The sequence below is a fragment of the Penaeus monodon genome, chromosome 7 (assembly GCF_015228065.2).
Source record: "Penaeus monodon isolate SGIC_2016 chromosome 7, NSTDA_Pmon_1, whole genome shotgun sequence".
Taxonomy (NCBI): domain Eukaryota; kingdom Metazoa; phylum Arthropoda; class Malacostraca; order Decapoda; family Penaeidae; genus Penaeus; species Penaeus monodon.
This window is the reverse complement of record NC_051392.1, coordinates 4,423,250-4,431,941: the sequence shown is the minus strand read 5'-3', so window position 1 is coordinate 4,431,941 and position 8,692 is coordinate 4,423,250. Positions and strand designations below refer to the sequence as shown.

At 43.5% G+C, this 8,692-nt stretch overlaps 1 long non-coding RNA gene across 1 annotated transcript in view; it reads right to left on the bottom strand.

Annotated features, from left to right (window-relative positions):
• Positions 1–5,983: 5,983 nt before the first annotated feature.
• Positions 5,984–8,692, bottom strand: part of LOC119574969 — a 12,825-nt gene continuing 10,116 nt past the window's right edge. The window contains exon 2 of the long non-coding RNA XR_005228926.1: positions 5,984–8,231. This is a non-coding gene — a long non-coding RNA (uncharacterized LOC119574969). The remainder of the gene's footprint in view (positions 8,232–8,692) is intronic.

Genomic DNA, 8,692 nt, shown 5'->3' with positions numbered 1-8,692 from the left:
CTACTGTATGGTACAGTACCATCTCTTTGCATAAATTTCATCTGTATATATGGCACCGCTATTGCATTCATGACTATCAGCTTCATATCCAGGAATGAGGGCAGTCATGAGAGGAGGAAAACATGTGATTTACCCTTTGACAAACCCTCCTATCTAGGATTTCCCTCATAAATATTTAGTCTGTGCTCCAGTTACCACTCTCTGTTTACCTTTACCTGACAGGGGGCCATAGCTATTGCCACTATAAAGTAGACCCCAAAACAGCTTGGCCACACAATGGCTCACCAATTATAGATATCTGGGACAGATAAATCTTCCTGGTGAATAACCCTCTTTTCTCTTTTATTTTTTGTTTTGTCTTTCTCTCTCACATTTATTTATTTGAACTATTAACTATTTCTCTCTCCAGTGCACTGATTAGAAGACGCAAAAAAAAAAAAAACGCGTGGTCAAGGCTCTGTTAAAGTTAGGGAACGTGTCTATAATCCTTTATTTTCGTCGAAAGGTTTTATCATAGGCATTAGAATTACGAAGCCGAACAGGAAGTGAGTAACTGTGCACCTGATTATTACTGATACATGGGGCAATGATGGAAAAAAAGGCTTAACAGGAATTTTCAGAACTCTGAGTGTGGTGGAAAGGTTCAGGAAATGCTAACACTGAAATTGTTCCCTTTACAGTTACTATCTTTACTTAACCAATTACTGTAAAATATGAGGTAGAGATGTGTGTGCGTGCGTGTGTGTGTGTGTGTGTGTGTGTGTGTGTGTGTGTGTGTGTGTGTGTGTGTGTGTGTGTGTGTGTGTGTGTGTGTGTGTGTGTGTGTGTGTGTGTGTGTGAGTGTGTGTGTGTGTGTGTATGTGTGTGTGTGTATACATATATATGTATATATATATGTATATATGTGTATATATATTTATATTATATATATATATATATATATATATATCTATATATATATATATATATATATATATATATATATATGGAAGAAAAACCCACAATACAAAAACTAGATTTATTTATAGCAGCCTGTTTTCCGGAGGCGAATCTATACCAGAGGTTCAGGGTCATCAACCCTCGACTCCCTCATTTCTATGGGCTTCCTAAAACCCATAAGCCGGCCGTGCCTCTGCGCCCCATCATCTCCTCCCGGGGATCTGTGACGCACCCTCTTGCTGCCTGGCTGGCAAAGTGTCTCACTCCCCTTCTTGGCACCTTCTCTCCTGCTCACCTGCGCCACTCTCAGGACTTCATCTCCCGCGTTCGCGGAGCTTCACCGGTGACCATGATGAGCTTGGACGTTGACTCCCTGTTCACCAAGGTCCCGCTTGATGATGTCCTTGCTTTCCTCCAGAGGAGACTTCCCGCGGAGGATCCTCGTCTCCCTCTGCCCACCGACGCCTTCCTCCAGCTGATTCGTCTGTGTGTGGATTCTAATTCCTTTTCTTTCGAAGGTCGTTTTTTACTCTCAGACGTTCGGTGTTGCCATGGGCTCTCCCCTCTCTCCAGTCCTGGCAACCTGTTCATGGAATTCTTCGAGTCTGAGCTTCTCCCTTCCATCTCCATTCGGCCGTCGATCTGGCTGAGGTATGTCGACGACGTCTTTGCTCTCTGGCCTCATGACCCTGCTCTGTTTCCGGGTTTCCTGATGCAGCTGAACTCTCTCTCTCCTTCCATCCGTTTCAAGGTGGAATGGGAGGTTGACAACAGGCTCCCTTTCTTGGACACCTTAGTCCATCGCTCTGCTGACCACTTCTCCTTCTCCATATACAGGAAACCCATGCATAGTGGTATGTACATACACTTCTTCTCATACCACCCTCTCCATGTGAAGAGAGGTGTTGCCACCTCGCTGTTCCTTCGCGCCCTTCGCATCTGTGACCCCCAGTACCTGGATGGAGAGATTGTCTTCCTTCGTCGCTCTTTCTCCAAACTGGGCTACCCTGGTCATGTTCTCGATGCCGCGTTATCCAGGGCGCGGCGTACCTTCTACCACGACTCTCCTCCTAAATTGACTCCTCATTTGCCCGTCCTCAGCCTGCCCTACACTGAGGAAATCTACTCTCTCCGTCGCCCTCTTCACCATCTCAACTGCAGGCTGATCTTTCGCCAGGTGAACACTCTCCGTCGCAACCTGGTCCATACTAGCCCTCCTTCCTCCGCGAAGGTGGGCACCTATGCTGTTCCTTGTGCCTCCTGTGATAAGCAGTACTTTGGCGAAACAGGCGCCAGTCTAACCAAGCGTCTGTCTCAACATAAGTACGCTATATCCAGGGGACACAACAATAACGCCCTCTTTTGCCATCAGTGGGACACTGGTCATCAGATGGACTGGTCAGCAGCGCGGATTGTGTTTCCTTCCGCCGATGTCCACTCCCGCAGACTGGTGGAATCTTCCTTTATAAAGCTGCTGCCTAATTTCAACTTGAACAGCGGCTTTTCTCCTGCTGACAGTCTCCTTGCTTCCCATATCCTCCGCTTCTACCGTATGCCGCCACCCGGCGCATAGTCCGCCCGATCCTCCGACCTGATGTGACCTTCCTCTGCTTCCGTTCGTCTGTCCTCACCCGCCCCGTGTTCCCGCGTTGCCTCTCCTCTCTCTCTTTTATACCCCCTCCTCTCCCTTTCCTCTTCAGACCTGAAGATGGAATCCAGGTGGATTTCGAAACTGTAGTCTCATTTTCAATAAATCTAGTTTTTGTATTGTGGGTTTTTCTTCCATTGTATCAGCACGGAAGAGTGTTTTGCTATTCATATATATATATGTGTGTGTGTGTGTGTGTGTGTGTGTGTGTGTGTGTGTGTGTGTGTGTGTGTGTGTGTGTGTGTGTGTGTGTATGCGTACGTGTGTAAATAAAATGATAAATAATACACACACACACACACACACACACACACACACACACACACACATATATATATATATATATTTATATATATATATATATATATATATATATAATTATATATATGTATGTATGTATGTATGTATATATATCTAAGGTTTAACCTACAAATACTTGCAATTATTTCGAGTCGGCACTGTCGGGCGTACGAAATGCCAATGGGTCAAAGTGTCGCACCGCTTGAATAAAACCAGCTGTATCTGCGAGAACAAGCAGCAACAGTCTGCCAGCCGAACTGAGGGCAAACCAACAACGCATACAGCCAGGCAGACTTGCTCACATCAGAGAAAGGGCAGCCGAACCCGATAACTCAGATGTTATTTTCTCTCTGAGGGAACTAAGAAAAAATTACAAAAACAGTTCTTGCACAGCCCCGGGTTCTGATGGGATCTCGCACCCCATCATTTCTCACCTAGGACTGGCAGGTGAGCTTGTATTCCTGCAACTCATCAACAAGTCCTGGGAAACTTTCACTCTACCCCAGAGCTGGAAGAGCTCTATCATAGTTCCCATCCCAAAACCAAAGGAGCCAGGGGAAGTACCGCCCCATCTCTCTCCTCAGCTGTCTGGGCAAGACGGCCGAGAGAATGGTACTAATCCGACTCCAATGGAAAATGGGACCCCCACATGAACACCTCCATGGATTCACAAGGGGCATGAGCACAGAACACAGCATAGGCACGCTCTTAAGCACAATCAATACTGTCACTTCTGTGGTAGTATTCCTAGACCTGGAGAGGGCTTTTGGATTAGCAAGTCCTCTTGCTATTCAGGAGACCCTGATCCAGAAGGGAATCAGAGGAAAGCTCTTGGCTTGGATAGGTGACTATTTCAGGAACAGAACAGCCAAAGTCAGATTCCAAGGTCACCTATCACTGCACGTGTCACTAGATAATGGGGTCTTCAGTCCAGTCCTTTTCAACACCCAAATTTTCTGCATCCTCAAAATACACCTCCCAGTGGGTGTGCAAGATCATCCCCTATGCAGACGATCTTCAATCATCTCCACTGGACCACACTGCCTAAGTAAAGCCCAGCATTGTCTGGACTTTGTATCTGAAGAGTGTTTCAGGACAGGACTAAAGATCTCTGCAGCCAAATTCACAGCCATAGCTCTGAGACAAAATGTTCAAGGCACAAGTCTGAGAATCCAGGGAATGGACTTAGAGTGGGTCCAGGTCTTCCAATACCTTGGAATAATGATTGACCGGACCCTCTCCTTTAAAAAGGAGGTCCTGTACTTGGTTGACCGAACCAAAGCAAGACTGTCTGTCATGAGAGCAATGACTGGGAGACAACGCCTCCTCGTTCCAGGCAGGGGCAGTTGAAATCATGGGAGCCCTAGCCGACGCACCCCTGAGGGAAGGACATGTGTTCATACATACAGACTCCAGGGCAGCCATTGACTGTCTACAGCAAAGTTCACCCAAGGACAACATCTACCTCCTGACCACTGTGCTTACCATAACAGAGGATTCTTGCTCAGGGTAGAATAATAATCATAAAGTGGGTCCCTAGCCACATAGATATCAGTGGGAATGAGCTTGCTGACAGACTAGCTGGCATTGGCAGGGGTATGCCTCTAAATCCGAGCCGAAGAATCTTAAGGCAGAAGTATAATGCCACAGCTCGTGCCTTCCTCCTGCAGCTTCACAGAGAGAAAACGAGATCCTCCCCCTTGACCAGATGGTACTCAGACACCACAGGCTATGAACCACTGGCACTCTCTGAAGCAATCAATAGAGGTACCGAAGTCATTTTTCACAGAATCAAACTAGGTTACATTGCGCATGGCAGATCATAAAGACAATTGACCATGCAGACAGGTGTTGCATGCACTGTGGCGAGCCGAACGCCACGCTGGTACATTACTTACAGAATTGTGAGCACACACAATTTCTGAGACAGGGTCTGCCCACAACAGCCGCCGGGCTGGTAAAGAGATTATGCCCTATGCTTACATCATGGCGGCAGGAGCGCCTGCTGGCAATCCCGCCTGCACGGTAAGCGTAGAGTGTCAGAATATAAAATGAGACGGCCATAAATAGCTGACACAGGCCGGGCTATATGTATGAAGGCCCGGGCGAAGCCAGATCTTCGCAAATCTCAAACGAACGAACGAACACAGAACGTCCCGTGGCATGATAGTTTCTCTACGTGTATAAGAAATAATATGATTATATTCGTAATTGTGATTTGAATGGCTTACACAAGTTATTTGATTGACCTCCATAAGTTATTTGATTGATTTCCACTTTCCTACCATGGTATATATTTATTATTATTCATGTAGTGGTGATGTTGATCATTATAATGGTAAATGATAGTGATAATAATGCAATAATGATAACGATAATAAGAAAGGATAATGGTAAAAACAATGACAATGACGTTGATGATAATTATAATTAAAATAGCACATTAATAGTGTGCTTGTCCATTAATTATGTCGACTATTCCTGCTGCATTTCATTTAGTAGATATCGAGAGGAATCTCTTTGATATCTGATGAGTTTGAAAATACAAACTGGTTCTGGAAAAAAAAACTATTCATATTTATACATATTATTCTTATTACTATAGTTCTAATGATAACAATAACAGTAGCAGAAATTATGATTATAATGATAATAATTATCATCGTTATCATTATTATTGTTGTCGTTATCTTTATCATTACTATTATATATCATTAATATAAAAAATATGGAAAACAAGAGATATGGTTATATTCTAATATTTTATTCGTTTGTTTGAATTACCCTCAGTGAGTACGAGCATAAACTAAATCCACCGTTCCTATTTTACAAGAGTAGTCCCGTAATAGGTAATTGCGACTTAAATCTCAGTTATTGTAGCTAGTCCACGTGGTGTAATAAATGAATTCGACATCCCTGCCTTCGGAAAAATGAAGGGCATTCATTTCCCGCTTCCTTTGGTTTCCTCACGCCACGGGAATAGCACGTGTTCCATAGTGTAGTAGGTTCTTTTCTTAAAAAAAAAGAATTTTGAAAAGATTCTAAAGATTCGATTTACTTGTAGCAATAAATGTCTTGGGGTAAAACAAAGTGAAATGAAAATAAAAAAGGTTTATTTTACACAGCATATATGGAAAGTATATATGTATAGGTAATAACAAATGTACAATAACAGATAGAAGGTACAAATAACGTAATATCCTTTAATAAATCCACAAGTTCCAGCTTCAAGGTTCCAGGGTTTCTCCCTAGAAGAGGTCTTGAAATATTCTATTTAATTTAAAGGTCGGAATAGACAACCAACAAAAAAGGCTGAAACAACAAAAGGTAAAAATCAGAATAAAACATCTCAAAGTTATTTCAAATATTTACAAAGAAAAAGCATTTCCTCTTGGAGGAGGCAACTTACGAGTGCGGTGGGTGCAATGAGAGTGAGGCCTATCCCCGGTGGGTGCAATGAGAGTGAGGCCTATCCCCGGTGGGTGCAATGAGAGCGAGGCCTATCCCTTGTACTCTAGGCGTGACGTCACCTTCGACTTACCCTCAGGCCTTTTACGCACCGAAAACCTCTGGTTACGCTCGTTTGCGTAGGACCAATTACACACGTAACAATTGTTGCGGTAAAATGAATCCACCGACATATAGACAAGAAAAGTCTGTGAATCTACCTATGCATTCATGATCATGGGAGTTCTGCGGATCATCTTCATTTTTTTGCCTTAAAGGAAATCCTGGAATACTAGAATGTCTGAAAATTCTGTCAAGAAGAATATCGGGGAGAGACACGTAGGAAGCTGCAGGATAAGGGAAGAATGCTGTGTTTGGGTGAAGTGAACAGGAGACAGAGACGTTGTGGTAAACTTTAGTGCATCGATAAAAACATTTCTGACTCCTATGTGCATATATCTTGTATCAAGTCCAAATACCTCAGTCTATTGTTTGCTCCTTCTTTGCCTCCCTCTCTTTTCATTTCTCTCTGCTCTCGTTCTCCCAGTCCTACCTTGTTCCTCTTGCTCTCCCTCTTTCCTTTCGCTTTCTCTCTATTCAATCTAAGTCTATGTACATCTGTCCCTCCGTAAACAATACATAGCTAGACCGGATGGTACGTTTCACACCTCAGTCCCTAGTAGCTGCATTTCCTCCTTGGGGAGACGCAAGTGCCCGCTCTGCTTTCTCTTTTGTCACTTCTACAATGTAATTAAGCATCCGCCCTCGAAGGGAGCCGCCGCATAAAAGGACATGTAGACAAGACAAGAGGCGGAGAAAGAGAGGGAGAGACACAGCAGACAGACCAAACTACACAGGGTCTGGTTCCACCACTTCGTCCTCGACTCCGGGACACAGGCGGTCTCTTGGGGGTCTCACATGTACTTTCAGCAATAAACCAGTACAATAAAATCCCTTTCATTCACTTGCACTGAGGCCACTTAGCAAGCGGTGCTCAAGAAATTCTCTCATTGATACCCTCTCCCACTTCCCCTCTCTCACTCACTCAGTCACACTCTCTCTTTCTCTTTCTCTCTCTCTCTCTCTCTCTCACACACACACACACACATATAGAGGTCGAGATCGGTATTGTTTCGACATTTAAAAGGTGTATTGGTTATAAATGTCTGGAAGGGAAAAGGGGACCATTGGGACTTTAGCAATTGCCGTGGCATTACTCTGCTCAGTAAACCAAGCAAGGATTTTACCCATATTTTTCTGAATGGATCTGTGGCCACAGCTAAGGCATCTAAGACCAGAGCAGTCTGGATTTACTCCTTGGCAAGTCCACAATGGAGTCATCGTGAAACGCCGTCGGGAATTTGGTCGTGAGCCACAAGAAGGCGATTGACTCAGTTGTTCGCAAATCGCTATGGGAGACCCTGAGACTTAAGGGAATTCTGACACGGATTACTGATTTATGAGCAAGCCCTTATACTAGTACGGAAAGTGCGGTAAAGTGTGGTGGGGGCCTGTTAAACTTCTTCCCTGTTAACCCATGAGCGAGGCAAGGCTGTGTCCTTGCACCAACACTTTTCAATAATTGCATGGACTGAATAATGGGCAGAGTTACTATCGAAAGTCAATGTGGAATAACACTGGGCAAAATCAAGGTCACAAACCTTGACTTTTCGTATTAGAATTGATATCGACAAATGGGCAGCAGTAATCTAGTAAAAATATTTTTTCTTTTGCATATGAAAAACGTAAATCAGACTTTGGTGACACTTAAGAAATCTTACACTTGGTTTCATTGGTAGGATTTAAATTCCTACGCTGGAACCAGCGATAACCAGGGATTAAAAATTCTCACATGCATGAATTCAGCCGTGGGATAAAATTTCTATTCTGACACACACTCACACACATACACACACACACACACACACACACACACACATGTATGTATGTATATAATCCCCCTCCCATCCCTTGGCATACATTAATATACTTTAAAGTTGTTTAGTGTTTTATCTTTCTGTTGTTTTCGTCTTCAGCGTTGCTTCCCGTGTCGACCAACCGGAAAGGTTTGACACTAACGAACGTTTTGAGGGGATACGTGGGCAAGTTTAAACAGCTGTTTCTTCTAGGTCAGATATTGTTGTCCAACTGTATATTTTATTTCTCGGCAGTCATTTCAATATATATGTATTATCACTGTGATTTTAAAAATTGTAGATTTCTTTAAATAGCATTCGTCTTTCTTGTCATGTGTTTATCATTATAATCTGTAAACTTTTAATTTCCTTCCTTTCATTTTTCCAGGAACTGACTTAAATATCAGCCAGCCTCTTAATTTCCTATATCATAGAAACTACA